Source organism: Eretmochelys imbricata, chromosome 2 (assembly GCF_965152235.1).
Source record: "Eretmochelys imbricata isolate rEreImb1 chromosome 2, rEreImb1.hap1, whole genome shotgun sequence".
NCBI lineage: Eukaryota > Metazoa > Chordata > Testudines > Cheloniidae > Eretmochelys > Eretmochelys imbricata.
In genome coordinates, this window is record NC_135573.1 from 190289697 (window position 1) to 190307767 (window position 18071).

An 18071-nucleotide genomic window follows, 5' to 3' on the forward strand; every position below is an offset into this window, starting at 1 on the left:
CTTGTTTTGCAAATCTGTTACTGTATTTTGAAATCATTTACCTACCACCTGGGAACATTACAAATTTGACATATGGCACTGTTATTGCCTGCCTCCTGGCAAAAAGTGTAGAGCATCTACATGAAATGAGAGCGTGGAAAAAGGAGCATAGTGCTCCTCCTAATAGAGCCCATGCTCTTAAACTGTTCCTGAACTACTAAACCAAGCATGTGGGGAGGGTCCAACATTTTCACTCTAGGATGCTTACAGTTAGGCATCTAAATCAGTAGCCTATTTTTCAGAGTTGCCTGACAACCATGCAAGTTTTTAGTGCACAGCACAACTGAAAACCAGGGGCATTATTTTTTCTTGCCTAACTAATAGGTGCCCAGTTTCAGGCATTCACTTTTGAAAATGCTGGCCAAAATACCTTTCAATGGCCAAAACTAAAATAATTGGGTTGGCTATAAAACATCCATATGACTTCAAAAAAGGGGGGGAAGGTTATGACATGATGTTACACAGGATTCAAAAGTTATTTAAAGACCTTTTAACATCCCACCCAGTTTACTTTTTTAAGTTAACCTAAAGCTAGTCTGGGAGTTACATAAGAACCTGAAGTGTAGGCAGATTATAATTTACAGAAGAATACAATTGCTATAAATATCACCGATACTTAAGCTGATATCCTCTGTCTCATTCCCTTCAATAAACTACCAATCTAGATGGTTACACATACCTGTTTTGGGGGCATTATTTTAGTGTGATTCATTTTGCTAAACAGATGGAGTCAGTTGAATGAACTGGGTAAATCTGGAGAATAAATGACAGCATATGTCTGAAGTGGAAGTATATACACTGATTTCAGTCAGCAACTTTGTATCCAATCTAAATTATGGGTGCATTTGAGTAGACTAGGAATTTACAAAGCTCAGTCATTTCCCTTATCTTACAATATTATGAATCTGATATTTTAGCACACTCCTGAAACTAACTGATGTACGCCTTGTCAGAGAGAAACTGTATTTATCTGTATTCCTTCATGATCTCTTATTTTTCTTACCATTTCTCTTATAATTGGCATTCTGGTCTTATCTAATACAAGGTCACAACCAGTCTCTTTCACAGCTGTTTTCTGCTCGCTTCGCACTATCCCTGCTTCTACAAATCTCACGTTATTAAAGCTAGAGTTAGCCCAACTCCTGCTCAATATAGAGGCCTGCATCCAAGTTCCCTTTATCTACTTCCACAGCATGAAAGGACAAGTGGCATGGCAAAAAAACCCTACAGTGGAATCCAGCATAGTTTCACATTAGGGAAGCAAAAGCGCATCGTCAGAATGACAGTAAGATCAACCAATGGAACTTCCCTTCTGTATGACAAACAACCTGCTTTCTCATTCCAATCTGAGCCTGGAATGGAGACTGACAGAGCACAAAATTATGTGGTTTGTATGCATTTTCTCAGGGTAGCCTGGGAGGGCCAGGGTGTTAAGAAGATTAGTGAAATGGGTTCTCTCTTAAATGTATACAGAGATTATTTTTTAGGGTTTTTTTTAAACAGACATTTCTGAAATCATTTTCCCATGCATTTCCCAGCAGCAATAAGGTAATAGCACATAACTGCTTCATCAAAACAGTCTGATCGTTATATATTTATGCCAAACACATAAAGCATTTGGCTGTGTGTTACTGAGCTGCTTAGGCCCAGGAAAGTTAAACATAACATTATACCAAACTCACTTCTAGCAGATGCTAGCATAAAGCCTCAAGTGAGCGAAAGGCGTGCTGAGGGAGAGTTACAGGGCCAGTTACCATCTCCACTGGTGTAAATCCATGTAGCTCACTGAAGTCAATGAAATGACTCCAAATAACACCAGTGCCTCAGATCTGGCCCATAGTGTTCAAGATTTCGGCAACTGCCTTTTCACCAGCAAGCTTGCAGGGGGCAGTGTTGCCCAAAAGGCTCCGTAGCTAAACCGACCTAACCCTCCATGTAGAAAGCTCTATGTCCGCAGGAGAGCTTCTCCCATCGACATAGCTACCACCTCTCAGGGAGGTGGATTAGCTACGGCAATGAAAGAGTTCTCTCCCATCAGCTTAGAGCGTCTTCATTAACACACTCCAGACATGCAGCTGCGCCAGTGCAGAGTTTTAAGTGTAGACTTGCCCTTAATCTGTGCCTGACAGAGGCTTTGTCTACACTGGACTTCCGTCGGCAACACTTTTGTCACCCCCTCCCCTGAAAAGCTCCGGTGTAAACAGTGCTTTGTTGGCAGGAGAGTTCTCAGCTGCTGTTTGTCGGCAGCAACACTGGGCACCTTTTAACAGCAGCTGTAGCTGCACAGTTGTATCCCTAAAAGGTGCGTAGTGTAGATATAGCCTGAGTGACTGGATGGACTGTGATTTAAATCAAGGGTTGATTACACTATCCATCCAGGACTTGAAAGATAAAGACTTAGTCAGATAATGACTGGCTTTCCCACTGGAAGTAGGAGATAGATATCATCCTTGTAATAATGCATTCTGATAGCCAGCATTTGTTGGCGGCAACCCTATGACTTCAGTAGCCACCTTCCCAATTGTAGCTACTTCCTGAAGGGAAGAGAAAGGGGAAGTGTGGAGATAAAAGGTAGGGGATCGATACTCAACACATTTGGAAAACAAAGCCAGCATCAGTCAAGCAAATTAAAAACTGAGACAGCATGAGGAGTGTCTTACATCCCTGACCTTTAGAAAACAGGACTTCTCTTTGAATTTGTATCAGCATCCCCAGAAAGTATTCATGATTAAAGAGCTTTTTCCCCCTCTACATTTAACAAGTATATTCAGCCCCCACCCAGCTTTTCAAGCTGACTTTTCTATGCAGGTAATGATCCATTACACAGGAGAGAGGGAAGACCCCAGGCTAGTACTTAAATGGAAATGCTGTTTCTTTAGGGTTAATGGCCATCAACACATTTTAAGTCTTCCTTCTGCATTGTAAATATGCTCCGTCTTATATTGATTGCAGACTGACCAGCAGTTCCACTGCAAAGCAAAGAGGAAAGCAGCCTGGAGCACACTGCAGGGAAGTCGTCCTTATTTCTTTGACAAGGGATTAATCCTCCTGCTGTCATGCAGGAAATAAGTCTTTAAAAGTGACACTGGGGAAGAAAAAAAATCAACATTTGGGTGGGAGTGGGAAGACTGTCTCTTCTTGTTAAGTGAAAATTCCTTAAAGCTGGCCAAAGGCACATAGCCACTTTACTGTCACATTTTATTTTCTCTTTTATATCAAAGGTAACAGATTTGCAATGGCAACAGCTCAAGCAGCAGATTCTCTTATGGCCTAATATTTGAATGCTGGCAATAGGAAACCTGACGCTATTACTGAGCACAGGGCATAACAGGATCTAGATGACTATTGGTGTTCTGTCCTATGCAGTGTAGTTGTGGCTGTGTCAGTTCCAGGATAATAGAGAGACAGGGTGGGTGAGGAAATACCAAGCTTTAGCGTCACACAGTGACCTTTTTCAGGTACTTGGAGTACCTTTTCCAGACCAGAAGAAGAGTTCTGTGTGGCTCGAAACCTTTGTCTCTCTCACTAATGGAAGCTGGTCCAATAAAAGAGATTACCTCCACCTCTACCCCCACCCCCACCCCGCGTTCTGTCCTTACATACATTACAGTACTGGATTCCTGGCAGAAAGCTAATTTGAAGGACCACAAAATGAAACTCAATGGGCCTGATTCTGCTCTCATACCAGTGAAATGCCACTGATTTCAAGTCAGTTATTCCTTTTACATCAGTGTAACTGAGAGGAGGCCTAAGGCCTGTTCTTCCCCTCATCCTCAACCTGCACCTGAGTTTCATTATTTAGATCTCCAAGAATGGGGAATAAATACTTTCCCCATTTCTCTTATTTTAATATGTAATCAGAGGGTATAGAGGAAATAACATACATTCTAGACCACTGGAATCTAGTGCTTTAAGCTGGGAAAGGAGCTGGATTTATTTCTTCATGCCACACCATCCAAAAATAGCATCTCTCCAAATCAGCAATTTAATGCTAAAAAACAATATTTACTTTCCATTCCCCCTCATGAATAATGGAGGACATCTGATTTCCTGTTCACACTGTCAGCACTAAGATAAACAGCAGCAGTTTACTAGCAAGTGTCTGTGTAGGGGGTATGGGGAGGGAATATTGTAAAAATAATGGTGCAACCCTTTCCCTCTTGCTATTGCAGTAGCTTTCAATGCATTGTTTTCAGTTGTACTTTTACTAGTTAATTAACAAAGGGATGCATTTCTATTTCTGATGCACATATAGGGCCAAATCTTGCCCCAGCTGTTACTGTGTGGGGAGCAGGAATGTTGCAGGAATTCTGTAGAGACTTGCAGGTAAGATGTGCTGCATAATGCACTTTGTTGCTACTTCAACAGGAGCTGTTTGCATTCTTGGCTAGCATTTGCACCCGACCGTGGTAGGCACACCAGGTTACTCAGGCCGGACTGGATACACACCCTAGCTCTCAGACCTGGCCATTTCCACTTAGCTAGATGTCTCACCTCTCTAAAAATCAACCCAATGTTAGGCAGAAGTCCACCCTACTACTTTCACCAGTGGAGAAGAGTCTCCTTAAACCCTCTTTCTCTTCAGCGGACCAGAGAGCAAGGGGAAGATCTGTTTCTCCTTATTTAGACTTCATATAACTCTTAGCACACTTCCATTCAGCTACCCTCTAGTTTATATGGTGTACATGGGAGGATCAGGTGCACAGTAAGTAATGTTTGTGGAAATACCATTCTTTTCAAATGCCTACTCAAAGATGGGAAAAACTTGACTTAAGAAAAAATGTTTAACTTTATTTAACTTGTAGAATGATGTGAGCATCTTGAATGGAAAACCAGAGAAACGAAGAGTACCACCAAACGGTTTTGCCCCTTTTGCTGGCAAGGCCGATAAAACACCTTCATGACAGGTTTCTTCATGACAGATTCTGTATTGCCAATCCCAAACATTCAAAAAAAATAATCATATATCAGACCTCAAAACATTTAAAGGCATGTAAAAATCATGAGATTTTAAAAGAATTAATAAATTTGGGGTCCATTTTTTCTATCTTCTGGGTTTTGAGTCTTTAGGATACAGTCAGGTCACGTTTTTCAGCTCTTCTCTGCAACCTCTTAGCCTGAGGTCTAGAAATGTATTATCTGCCACAGAACAACATGATTCCACAAGCTGGGCTTTTAAGAAAACACCAACTCTTGGTAAAAATCACAAAAGTTGGCAACACTGTAGATTACAATGTTAAAGATTCAAATCCATCCACACACATAGATAAATCAGGCAAAGATCCTCATCTCCAATGATATCAGAGATTCCTGGTCAAACTTGTTGCCTCTGATCTGCTGGCTAGGAGGAAATGTCCTGGTCTCTAGGGCAGAGTAGTATTAATAAGCACTGTACTTTTCTTAGTTTAAATGAAGCACTGTTTCACACATGTGCACAAAGAGGTAATGTACAAAATGTATCCCCCTTCCCAGGCTTTGCCTTTATTCTTAGCTGAACTAACAAAGCCTTGAGTCAGGACTGTACTTAACAAATACAAAAACCTTGACCTGAGCTCCTTCCTGAGTTGGCTTGTCCCAGGGCTTTTCTATGACAAATGTCCTGTCTCTCATGGGTGGCAGGTAACATAGGCTGGGGGACAATTTCACAAAGACAAGAAAAAAATTGAGTCAGATCAGTTGTGGAGAAAGAATGTAAACCAGAAAAAAGTGAATGAGAATTGGGAACTGTTTCAATACATTTTATTAGATGCTCAAAGTCACAATCCCACAATCGAAAAAGAAGGCCACACCGGATAGAAAACAATCTGGCTTATAGGCAAAGTGAAAACATCTATAAGAATGTTTTTAAAAATGGAAGAAAGGGGAAATTGATAGTAATGAATGTAAAGCTAGGAATTGTAACCAAAAAAAAGTGCAAAGGGAAACAATATAATGAGAAATGTATGGCTACCAAGTTAAGGACAATAAGGAGTTTTTTTCAGTATATTAGGAACAAAAGAAATCCTAACAATAGTATTGGTCCATTACTAGATGGAAATAGAATTCTCAATAATAATGCAAAGAAGTCAGAAGTGTTCAATCAATACCTCTGTTCTGTATTTGGGAAAAAGACATATAATATAATGACGAAATATTTTCCATTACAACAGTAACTCAGAAAGATGTTAAGCAGCAGCTACTAAAGCTAGCCATTTATATCAGCAGATCCAGATAATTTGCACCCAATAGTTTTTAAAAAGCTGGCTGAGGAGCCTTATTGATTTTAAAGAAGTCTTGGATCACTTGGGTAAGGTCCAGAGGACTGGAAGAAAGCTAATTTTGTGCCAATATTTTTTAAAAGGTACACATGATTACCCAGGTAATTATATGCCTGTCAGCCTAACATCTATCCCTGGCAAAAAATGGAAATAAAAATTACGAAATAAAAATTTGGCTGATACAGGTAACAATGTTGATGTGACATACTTAGACTTCTGTAAAGCATTTGACTTGGTAGGTACCACGTGATAGTTTCATTAAGTAACCAAAATGATACAAAATCAACATGGCACATATTAAACAGATTAAAAACTGGCTAGTTGATAGATCCCAAAATTTAACTAAATGGAGAATCATCACTGAGTGGGTGTGTTTCTAATAAAGGAATATCCAGTAGAGACCTCTGTATTTGGCACTGGTGAGATTGCTACTGGAATACTGTCTAGTCCTTGTGTCAACAATTCAAGATGGATGTTGATAAATTTGGAGAGGGTCCAGAAAGCCACAAGAATGATTAAAAGATTGGAAAACCTGCCTTCTAGTTAAGGTGCTCAACTTGTTTAGCTTAACAAAGAAATGTTTAAGGGGTGACTTGATCACAGTCCATAAATCGTAGATGGGGAACAGAAATTTGGTAATAGAGGGCTCGTCAATCTAGCAGACAAGAGTTTAACAAGATCCAGTGGTTGGAATTGTGCTAGACAAATTCAAACTAAAAAATAAGGTGCACATTTTTGACAGTGAGGGTGATTCACCAAGAGAACAATTTACCATGGTAGATTCTCTCAGTAGAAATTTTTTGTTCAAAATTGAACGTTCTTCTAAAAATGCTCTAGTTCAAACAAGAATTAATTCAAGGAAACCCTATGGCCTGTCTTATATAAGAAGTCAGACTAGATTATCTCAATGGTCCCTCCCGGTTTTATAATCTATGAAAGTCTACATCTACTCACAATTAAAATCCAACTACTGTAAAAGGTCAGACATGGAAAGATACATGTAACTGAGTGGAATGTAGCTGGTTATTTCCACTTCAGCTAATACATTAATTCAAGACAGATCAAAAAAAAGAAGCCAACAGCAGGCTTTGAAAGGGGCTACATCTGATATTATTTTAATTATTCTGCATTTTAAGTAACCCAATTTAACTAAGTAACCCAAGTAACCATCTGATATGAATTCATCAAACAAGCGCCTGCATTCTAAACTGTATCATGTGAAAATAGTCAGAACTGTCCTCATTGGAAATGCTTTTGACCTCCACATGGGAAAGCATGAAGACTGTATGATTCCCCATGGAAAAAAATTTGCAGAGTTGCTTTCTTAAAGCTGCATGGCTATACTGAGATGTCCAACTCCTGTGATGCCTGTAAGTATTTCATCCTTTAACTATTGTGGGAAATGATGTTTGCAAGACCCCATCAGAAGTATGGAAAATGTATACAGCTGACATTCACTGGGTCTGTCTGAAGCTTGAAATGCAACCCCTACCCCACAACCCTTACTTTAAATATTGAATCACAGTCTAACCCCAAGTTGCTCATGGGGCTGTGTGCTTTTGCTTTGCATAGGTATGACAACCAGCTCAGATAAAAGCTGTAAAAGGAGGGAGCTCCAAACAATACTTCTAAAGGAGTAAATAATAAGAGCAGAAAAGGAGAGAGGCAAATGAGGTGTGATTAATACCACCCAGTTCTACAAACACACAGAAGATTTCCCAAACTTTTGTACCACTTGCATTCGAACATTTTGAAAGCACACATAATAGATCACTTGTCTTCATATTATACACACTTTAAAAGTTTTTATGTATTTTCATGCTTACATAGAAAACTTCCATCTGTTTTTTTCGAAGATAATTTAATCTGATAGTTTGTGAGATGTTTAGCTTTAGCTCACAAAATAGCAACTATTAGTTAAAACGCCCAAAGCAAATACAGCGAGATCTGTATTAAGCGACCACTCTAGGGAACAAAAATCGGTTGCCTGATGGAGATAATATTCCAAAAAAGGAGGAACAAAACTTTATTTAGTACACGAAAAGATACTCTGCAGCAGCAGCCTCCTGAGAAGTTTCCCTGTAGCTTACTCCAATTGGTGGTAGTATTAAGAGCGTTGAGCTAATGTACAAAATATAGAGAGGATAAAAATTACTGGTAGCATAAGCAGATTGTTCCACTACAATCAATCTAGTTGCTGTGCCTGCTTAACTCAGTTGACACTGATCCAGAGTTCAGTAGGTCTATTACTCCTTTTTAAAAACTTTTTAACTTTTTAAACTTCTTTCTTTAAACTGAATTTTTTAATTAAAAAAATTAAACTCATGCAAAGGTATAATAAATCATTAGAGGCTTGACCATCCCATTATTTGCAGACATGTAACGCTTACTGAAGTGAACAGAGGCTGCATGAATGCAATTGGCTGGATACCTCATCGCAAGAAGAACTGAGACCATTAAAAAATCCCACTTGATTGAACCACTAAGATGGTTAAACTGAGTAACCATATTGCTCTATCTTTTGACCTTCCTCATCCTATCCCAATCCCTAACTGATTGCACCATATTTAAAGTGAGGCCATTATCCTGTAACTGGATCTGCTAGTGTGGGACCTTGTGCCCATTCAGAACCTCACTGAAGACAAGATATCTTACAAACGAAGGCCCCCTTGGGAGAGGGACCATATCTGTCTGTTCTATAAAAACCTAGCATACTTTTGGGTTCTGTAAAAAGAATAAAGTAATAATAATACAATGAGAAAGATCTACTGTAGGTAAAGTCCCCACTAAAATCATACAGTAATAGGTGAGCACTTACCTGGACCTCACGGGAGGGCTCAAGTCATCTCCTCTGAAATGGAGGATACAAAATTGACCCAGCAGCTTTGACACCAGTTACTAAAGGAGAAAAAAGAATAAAATATCTCAAAGGCACTGAGTGATAACCATCCCAGGCACCTCCAATGTGAACATACAATTGCACCAACATCGCAAAGGTACAACAGAACCTGATCCCTGATCATTTGCTGAGAAGGGGAGGGAATCTGTTTTCATTTAGGAATGTGACTTTAAGACTTGTTACCATCTCTATTTGTTTGTTGTAGCAAAGTGTTAATCTGTCCCAGAGAGATTTGGAAAAAATATGCAGCTGCAGAGTAGGACATAAATGGGAAATTACAGAATGTTTCTTTATGCTTTTCTGAGTTTATCCCTTTCTTTTATGACCACTGCAGGAGTTAGAATTGGGGTTATATTTACATGTGTTTTGATTTGTTGTCTTTGTCTATAACTGTAGGTGCTGTTATAACCTCCATTATAAGTGGTATCTGAATTGGTTTCTAATATTATCTTTTCCAATTTAACATCATGTTATAATTTTTTTACAGTCACCTAGAGATCAGAAACCTACATTCCAAAGGCCATCAGCTCTGTGAACCTCAGAGCCACAGTGTTTGCTAGTAAATCATAGCTACAACCAAGCTGTCCCTAGTTTAAAGGTGAGCAGTTCCTATGTTCTTTCATAACATTGTCTGACCATTGTAGCTCCCAGCTGCACATTCTGACCATAATCTAGATCTCTAAGATGCCTGATAAACAGGTGCAGAGGTCTATCAGGAAGGTGTGACAGTGTCACTTGGCACAGATTACTGGCCTGTTTATGGCCTCAAAAACATATGTGGAATAACACAGCAGATAGGCAATATACAAAAACCTGTAGAACACTTCAACCTCCCTGGACACACAATAGCAGATTTAAAGGTAGCCATCCTGCAGCAAAAAACTTCAGGACCAGACTTCAAAGAGAAACTGCAGAGCTTCAGTTCATTTGCAAATTTCACACTATCAGCTCAGGATTAAACAAAGACTGAATGGCTAGCCAACTACAAAAGCAGTTTCTCCTCCCTTGGTGTTCATACCTCTTCTGCTAGAAGAGGGCCTCATCCTCCCTGATTGAACTAACCTCGTTATCCCTACCCTGATTCTTGCTTGCATATTTATACCTGCCTCTGGAAATTTCCACTACATGCAACCACCGAAGTGGGTATTCACCCACAAAAGCTTATGCTCCCTTACGTCTGTTAGTCTATAAGGTGCCACAGGACTCTTTGCAACTACAACAGATAGGGTTACCAGACGTCCTGATTTTTATAGTCCTGTTTTGGGGGGCTTTTTCTTATATAGGTACCTCTTACCCCCCCCCCCACACACACACACACACTTCCTGTCCCGATTTTTTTACACTTGCTATCTGGTCATCCTAACAGCAGATCGACCTAGAATGTGTTTGGCGGAACCACCTGATCAACATCCTCTACAGCAAACAGGGAAAGATAAAGAATGAGATCTCAAAAATGGATACTCTCATAAAAAAACAACCTTCCACACAAACTTCCTCGTGGCTGGACTTTACTAAAACTAGACAAGCCATTTACAACACACACTTTGCTTCTCTACAAAAGAAAAAGGTCACTACACTTTCTAAACTACTACATGCCACAAGGGACCACAGCAATGGTTCCCTCAGCCCACCCAGCAATATTGTTAACCTATCCAACTATACCCTTAGGACAGCTGCTTCTGCTGGGCTATCTCGGGGCCTCTCCTTCTGCTCCTCCACCCCCACAAACATGATACAGTTCTGTGGTGACCTAGAATCCTATTTTCAACGTCTCCGACTCAAGGAATATTTCCAACACACCTCTGAACAACATACTAATCCACAGAGACCTCCCTACCAACACTGCAAAAAGAAGGATTCTAGGTGGACTCCTCCTGAAGGTCGAGACAGCAGACTGGACTTCTACACAGAGTGCTTCCGCCGACGTGCACAGGCTGAAATTGTGGAAAAGCAGCATCACTTGCCCCATAACCTCAGCCGTGCAGAACACAATGCCATCCACAGCCTCAAACAACTCTGACGACATAATCAAAAAGGCTGACAAAGGAGGTGCTGTTGTCATCATGGATAGGTCGGAATATGAACCAGAGGCTGCTTGGCAGCTCTCCAACACCTCTTTCTACAAGCCATTACCCTCTGATCCCACTGAGAGTTACCAAAAGAAACTACAGCACTTGCTCAAGAAACTCCCTGAAAAAGCACAAGATCAAATCCGCACAGACACACCCCTGGAACCCCGACCTGGGGTATTCTATCTACTACCCAAGATCCATAAACCTGGAAATCCTGGGCGCCCCATCATCTCAGGCCTTGGCACCCTGACAGCAGGACTGTCTGGCTATGTAGACTCCCTCCTCAGGTCCTACACTACCTGTGCTCCCAGCTACCTTCGAGACACCTCTGACTTTCTGAGGAAACTACAATCCATCAGTGATCTTCCTGATAACACCATCCTGGCCACTATGGATGTAGAAGCCCTCTACACCAACAGTCCACACAAAGATGGACTACAAGCCATCAAGAACACTATCCCCGATAATGTCACGGCTAACCTGGTGGCTGAACTTTGACTTTGTCCTTACCCATAACTATTTTACATGTGGGGACAATGTATACCTTCAAATCAGCAGCACTGCTATGGGTACCCGCATGTCCCCACAGTATACCAACATTTTTATGGCTGACTTAGAACAACGCTTCCTCAGCTCTCGTCCCCTAACGCCCCTACTCTACTTGCGCTATATTGATGACATCTTCATCATTTGGACCCATGGAAAAGAAGCCCTTGAGGAATTCCACCATGATTTCAACAATTTCCATCCCACCATCAACCTCAGCCTGGTCTAGTCCACACAAGAGATCCACTTCCTGGACACTACCGTGGTAATAAACAATGCTCACAGAAACACCACCCTATACCGGAAACCTACTGACTGCTATTCCTACCTACATGCCTCCAGCTTTCACCCTGACCACACCACACAATCCATTGTCTACAGCCAAGCTCTGCAATACAACCGCATTTGCTCCAACCCCTCAGACAGAGACAAACACCTACAAGAGCTCTATCAAGCATTCTTACAACTACAGTACCCACCTGCGGAAGTGAAGAAACAGATTGATAGAGCCAGAAGAGTTCCCAGAAGTCACCTACTACAGGACAGGCCTAACACAGAAAATAACAGAACGCCACTAGCCGTCACCTTCAGCCCCCAACTAAAACCCCTCCAATGCATTATTAAGGATCTACAACCTATCCTGAAGGATGACCCAACACTCTCTCAAATCTTGGGAGACAGGCCAGTCCTTGCCTACAGACAGCCCCCCAACCTGAAGCAAATACTCACCAACAGCCACATACCACACAACAGAACCACTAACCCAGGAACCTATCCTTGCAACAAAGCCCGTTGCCAACTGTGCCCACATCTATTCAGGGGACACCATCACAGGGCCTAATAACATCAGCCACATGATCAGAGGCTCGTTCATCTGCACATCTACCAATGTTATATATGCCATCATGTGCCAGCAATGCCCCTCTGCCATGTACATTGGTCAAACTGGACAGTCTCTACATAAAAGAATAAATGGACACAAATCAGCAGTCGAACACTTCATGTCTGTAATCGTGTGACCAGAGAGATTGAAAGTTGCGATATTACAACAAAAAAACTTCAAAACCAGACTCCAGCGAGAGACTGTTGAATTGGAATTCATTTGCAAATTGGATAGAATTAACTTAAGTTACCTTGCATAATGACTTAGCCACTCCCAGTCTCTATTCAAGCCTATTTCCCCTTGTTTTTTCCTACACCCCCCCCCCCAGATGTTCTTGTTAAACCCTGGATTTGTGCTGGAAATGGCCCACCTTGATGATCATACACATTGTAAGGAGAGTGATCACTTTAGATAAGCTATTACCAGCAGGAGAGTAGGGTGGGGGGAGAACACTTTGTAGTGGTAAACACCCATTTTTTTCATGCTTTGTGTGTATAAAAATCTTCTATACTTTCCACAGTATGCATCCGATGAAGTGAGCTGTAGCTCACGGAAGCTTATGCTCAAATAACTTGGTTATTCGCTAATGTGCCACAAGTACTCCTTTTCTTTTTGCGAATACAGACTAACACAGCTGTTACTCTGAATCCTTTTTCTTTTTGGTTTTGTACAGCATTTGCTCCCTGGACATCTGTTGTAATATTTTTGTAAAATTGCCATATTTTAAATGTATATTATATATTTGAATTGTGTTAACTCCAATGTCCATGTCACAAGGAATTTTCCTTTAAGGTGATGCTATTACTCAGTTAAAGGACTTTGCTAGTTTATTTGTTAAAAAGAAAAAAGTTGAATACACAACACACGTATTAAAATTAGAGGGAGCACTTTATATACTCTACTCTAGAGCACATTATTAATTTTGAAACTATTCATGTGGTCACTTCTATCCTTATAATACAACTTCTTTCCAAATCCAGCACTACTAGGTTTCAACCTTTTATATTTAATCCATACGCTCTGTAATTATAAAGAAATGAATATTTTATCTCCTATTTTATGATAACCCCAGGCTGTTTAATTTTAGAACATGAACCATATTTTAAGTAATGCATTAAAATGTAATATATCAACTAAAATGACTTGGCTTTCTAAATAAACGGATACACAGAGTTTGATCCTTAAGGCACTTTCTTCAGGGACTGTGCTTCCACATAGTTTCCAATTACTGTTGTCCCCGAACAATGGGGGATTCACACTGCAGAGCTGTTCACCACATAAGATAATCCAAGCTGTGTCAATACTACATTATAATGGGGAAAACCAAGGGGGGCAGTCACACAGAGTAGCTCCCTCTCACAAGCTCTGCCCTTTCCTGTCCTGTCTCACCTGCCCATACCCAACATGTACCATGGCAGGGGCTCCTACACAGTCTGGGATAGCAAAGACAATGTCATAGAGTTGGTGCTTCCATCCCTTTCCATGCTTCCAACCCACATCTGTCCTGCATGGATTCTCTCCACCCATAGACTTGAACAGGGACCCTGATCATCAAGACCCTGATCATCAAGATCTTGATCCAAAGCCCACTGAAGTCAGTGGGAAAACTCATATTGACTTCACGGGGCTTTGAATCAGGCTCCTATTCATATAGCCACTATGTGGAAACCAGGTAACAAGACCCTGTAAGGATAACTAAATACTAACAAAAGCACAAGCTCACAAGCTGGTCTTGAAAAATCTCAAATATTGTGATAAAGCAAACTAGCTATCCTATTCTACAGCAATGGTCCAATACCACTCTTGCAGTATTACCACTGATGTGTTTTGGATCATTACAGCCATTTTTTTTATATGTGAACTTAGCTTGTGTGCCTGGCTGAGATCACAGTTTGAGATGGTGCAGCTTCCAGGAAAAGAAAAACCAAAGACATAGCAGAGGACAACTCTGTGATCTTATGTCTAGTGACTTTTATGTTATGCTCTTTTCATCATTTTAGTCATTCATTTTCCAAATGTATAGGAAATGCCTGTCCTGGCCTTTAGACACTGTACAGTTAATTAAAATGCAAGCAGACACTTGATAGGTCAGAAATCCTTCAGTGCACCCATACAAACTTCATTCCTCTCCATTTCACAACTTTTCAACCTCACTCACTGGAAAACGTGGGACATGTCATACAGCATGCCCTAAAGGTCAGTAGATCCTGGCTTCCTTTGGCAAATCCACACAAAAGATTCAAGAGCTTTTTTTCCTGGTCTCAGATAAAGGCAGTAAGCTGATATGTTCCCAAAACAAGCCCCTTAAGAAGAACAGCATTAGGCCTAATCATGTGGATTACTACATCGCTAGTCATTAACAATCCCTCTGCAGATAACAGTAAGCAGTGATAGGTCTCAAATGATGTTAATGTTCTTGTGGTGAGATTACAGTAGAACCTCAGAGTTATGAACTGACCAGTCAACCACACACCTCATTTGGAACCGGAAGTACACAGCCAGGCAGCAGCAGAAACAGGGAAGGGAAAAAAGCAAATACAGTACAGTACTGTGTTAAATGTAGACTCCTAAAACAATAAAGGGAAAGCAGCATTTTTCTTCTGCATAATAAAGTTGCAAACCTGTATTAAGTCAATGTTAAGTTGTAAACTTTGAAAAGAATAACCATAACATTTTGTTCAGAGTTATGAACGTTTCAAAGTTATGAACAACCTTCATTCCTGAGGTGTTTGTAATCGTACTAATTTAAAAACTGGAATTTCATGAACCTGTTCTCTCCCACAACCAAAGGAATTAGAGATACCAATGCCACACTTTGATCTTCATTTGCTTTGGTGTAACATCTGCTGAAATCAAAGGAAACTGCCCTCATGCAAATGAGGGCAGAACTGGCCCCTGAGATGAAGTAGTATTAGATTTGACATAGAAACCTGTGATTGGCTACAGGAAACAGAATGCTGAAGACCATGCCATTTATTTTTAGGGGACCAAGAATAAAAAGAGGATGTGCATTTATTAAGAGTTTTCCATTAAGAACTCAAATCTCAGATGTCAAGGTCACTGCATTTAGTAAAAATCAATACTCTAGCCCACACATTGCAATGATTCACACCCCATGTGTCACCGAGTGTTCGTCGGATGCAAGTCAAGATCAAGATTCATCTTGGTCATGGATAGAAAAGTTAACAGCTAAGGATGCTGTTGTTTCCCAAAAAACTAGTTACCTCAGTGCACCACTGATGCAGATGAGTTAACACTAGTTTCTCTGGTTATTGTTTATTATCTAGTGATCTTAAACTGCAATAATTAGCCAAGGCAAAAACTCACCAGGCTCCTGAGTCGGGGAGAGGCTTTCATAATATTATGGAAACTGGGGATACAGCCATCTCTCAGTCTGAAGCAGTCTGAAAACTGTAGGAAAAAATGCTCCATATTCTCTAATTGAGTTTCATATAGTTGCATAATTGGTGGGATAACTCACATGACTGGAGTACTGTCATGGATGGATATAAACTGTTCAGGAAGGACAGGCAGGGCAGAAAAGGTGGGGGAGCTGCATTGTATGTAAGAGAGCAGTATGACTGCTCAGAGCTGCAGAAAAACCTGAGTCTCTGGATTAAGTTCAGAAGTGTGAGCAACAAGGGTGATGTCACGATGGGAGTCTGCTATAGACCAGGGGGATGAGGTGGACGAGGCTTTCTTCAGGCAACTAACAGAAGTTACTAGATCACAGGCCCTGGTTCTCATGCGGGACTTCAATCATCCCAATATCTGCTGGAGAGCAATACAGCGGTGCACAGACAATCCAGGAAGTTTTTGGAAAGTGTAGGGGACAATTTCCTGGTGCAAGTGCTGGAGGAACCAACTTGGGGCAGAGCTCTTCTTGACCTGCTGCTCACAAACAGGGAAAAATTAGTAGGGGAAGCGAAAGTGGATGGGATCCTCATATAAGGAAGAAAGAAGAGCAGCAGAATACGGACCCTGGACTTCAGAAAAGCAGACTTTGACTCTCTCAGGGAACTGATGGGCAGGATCCCCTGGGAGAATAACATGAGGGGGAAAGGAGTCCAGGAGAGCTGGCTGTATTTTAAAGAATCCTTATTGAGGTTGCAGGAACAAACCATCCTGATGTATAGAAAGAATAGTAAATATGGCAGGCGACCAGCTTGGCTTAACAGTGAAATCCTTGCTGATCTTAAATACAAAAAAGAAGCTTACAAATGACCAGGGAGGAGTATAAAAATATTGCTCAGGCATGCAGGAGTGAAATCAGGAAGGCCAGATCACACTTGGAGTTGCAGCTAGCAAGGGATGGTAAGAGGAACAAGAAGGGTTTCTACAGGTATGTTAGCAACAAGAAGAAGGTCAAGGAAAAGGGCCACTTACTGAATGGGGGAGGCAACCTACCAACAGAGGATGTGGAAAAAACTAATGTATTCAATGCTTTTTATGCCTCAGGCTTCAAGAACAAGGTCAGCTCCCAGACTGCTGCACTGGGCAGCACAGTATGGGGAGAAGGTGACCAGCCTTCTGTGGAGAAAGAAGTGGTTCAGGACTATTTAGAAAAGCTGGACGAGCACAAGTCCATGGGGCTGGATGCGCTGCATCCGAGGGTGCTAAAGGAGTTGGCGGATGTCATTGCAGAGCCATTGCTGATTATCTTTGAAAACTCATGGCAATCAGGGGAAGTCCTGGATGACTGGAAAAAGGCTAATGTAGTGCCCATCTTTAAAAAAGGGAAGAAAGAGGATCTGGGGAACTACAGGCCAGTCAGCCTCACCTCAGTCCATGGAAAAATCATGGAGCAGGTCCTCAAGGAATCAATTTTGAAGCGCTTAGAGTTGAGGAAAGTGATCAGGAACAGTCAGCATGGATTCACCAAAAGCAAGTCATGCCTGACTAACCTAATTGCCTTCTATGACGAGATAACTGGCTCTGTGGATGAGGGGAAAGCAGTGGACATGTTATTCCTTGACTTTAGCAAAGCTTTTGATACAGGCTCCCACAGTATTCTTGCCAGCAAGTTAAAGAAGTATGGGCTGAATGAATGGACTATAAGGAGGTGAGACAGTGCAAGGCCAGATGGCTATAGAAAAGTAGTGGGAGATAGATATATTAGCTCCAGGCTAAACAAATCCCTGGTACCAGGATAAGTTAAATGGCAGCTGCTTCAGGTCAATTAAGATACCTGGGGCCAATTAAGAACTTTCCAGAAGGCAGGGAGAATGCTAGGTTGATTGGGACACCTGAAGCCAATCAGGGGCTGGCTGAAACTAGTTAAAAGCCTCCCAGTCAGGTGGTGTGGATGTCAGGAGCTGTGGGAGGAAGTTGTGCTGTTGGAGAGACTGAGCAGTACACACCATATCAGGCACAAG

General features: G+C 41.2%; 1 protein-coding gene across 3 annotated transcripts in view; it reads right to left on the minus strand.

Annotated features, from left to right (window-relative positions):
* Positions 1-18071, minus strand: part of TMEM108 (transmembrane protein 108) — a 393284-nt gene that overhangs the window by 270358 nt on the left and 104855 nt on the right. For all 3 annotated transcript variants that reach the window (XM_077811158.1, XM_077811157.1, XM_077811156.1), the window contains exon 3: positions 9115-9194. The gene's annotated coding sequence lies outside the window, so the exon portion shown is untranslated. The remainder of the gene's footprint in view (positions 1-9114; positions 9195-18071) is intronic.